Source organism: Oncorhynchus clarkii, chromosome 7, assembly GCF_045791955.1.
Source record: "Oncorhynchus clarkii lewisi isolate Uvic-CL-2024 chromosome 7, UVic_Ocla_1.0, whole genome shotgun sequence".
Taxonomy (NCBI): Eukaryota; Metazoa; Chordata; class Actinopteri; order Salmoniformes; family Salmonidae; genus Oncorhynchus; species Oncorhynchus clarkii.
This window is the reverse complement of record NC_092153.1, coordinates 6,683,299-6,685,089: the sequence shown is the minus strand read 5'-3', so window position 1 is coordinate 6,685,089 and position 1,791 is coordinate 6,683,299.

Genomic DNA, 1,791 nt, shown 5'->3' with positions numbered 1-1,791 from the left:
ACACACACACACACACACACACACACACACACACACACACACACACACACACACACACACACACACACACACACACACAGATATTCTAAGGTATAATACTTGTATTGTTACAATGTCTTACAATGTATAACAGATGCCTCCTTACAATAACAGAGCATAGGGCTAAAAGAGAAAGAATAATTATCCAGTGTTTCTAGATTTCTATGAAATATGACCTATAATTAATGACAATATGAGTGAAATAGCTTTCCTTCCTAAAAAATTGTAATTAAGTATGCTAAAAATCAGTTTTTCTGTGTAGGAATGGTGTGGGTTTACCCCAACAGCAGGACGGTGTGGACATACACCGGCCATTAAAAATATTCACGCAAGTAGACCACTGATTGGCCAGCTCATCCTCCACATCATCCTCTATGTGTAAATAGCAAGCACTTTTTAAACCAGTCTGTTTGAGATACACGTTTGAGGTGGGATTTTTAAAGTGTTTTTTTCCCCCTCCAATTTATGCTTTGGCCACAAATACGAGTATAGGATGAGTCAACAACATTATTTGGGTTTGAGTTAACAGAATGTGAACTTCTAAAAGTTAGATTTTCCCTGGACAGTTACGTTAACCAGTGAGGCCCATTGAACATGTTAGACACAGAAGAAACTGGACACATTCAGCTTTCATCATTAAAGCAGGTGTTCTTCTGAGAGGAGGTCAGGGGCCTTATTCACAAACTATCTCAGATTAGAAGTGCTGATCCAGGATCAGTGGATTCAATATGATCTAATAAGGCAAAACTCATCCTAGATCAGCACTCCTTCTTTAAAGGTCCAATGCAGCTGTTTTAATCTCAATATCAAATCATATCTGGGTAAAAATGAAGTACCTTACTGTGATTGTTCTCAATTAAAATGGCCAAAAATAAACTAAAATAGTTTCTTAGCAAAGAGCAGTTTTTCAAGCTAGAATTTAGCTAGGACTGTCTAGGATTGGTCTGAGTGGTGGGGGGGAACTGAAAACTAGCTGTTATTGGCAGAAAGGTTTAGAACTCTCTTTCTTATTGGTCTATTAACTAAATTACCGCCTGGGTCACCAGGCTGGCTGAAACTCCATCCCACCACAACGGGCTGTGATTTCAGGAGGTCTTTTCAAACAGCTCTTACACTAAAAGGGCATTATCAAAATGTTCACAATTTCACAGTATTATTCCAACCTCCCAGTATGGAAATAGATATAAAACACAGGAAATCACATTTTTGACTGCACTGTGCCTGTGAGCAGCTTTATAAATATGGGCCCCAGACTCATAGAAAACACATACTGTATGTAGCATAGCGATGGGCCTTCACAGAGTTTGGAAAACTTTGTTTCATTTAGAGCCTACTGTCATTATAAAGGCTGCCATGTTGGCAACAAAGGTTCCATTTCTGGTAAGAATTTGAATATTTGTCATGGAATGCTAAGTGCTCTTTATCTATGAGCTGATGCCTCCACCTAGTGGTCCTAAAAGGAGTCACAGTGTGTGTGTGTGTGTGTGTGTGTGTGTGTGACATTAACTAACATAACTATTTAACTACTCCCTCAACACTTTAAACCTTCAGTCCTTCACCCTCTATAGCAGTTAGTCCCATTTCACTGGCAAATGCATCATTTGCATGACCTGACCTGATAACATCTGGGCACACACACACACACACACACACACATTTTGAGTGAAGTTGTTTTATGTTGTTTGACACAGTGTTGTCACACACCACACACACACACACACACACACACACACACACACACACACACACACA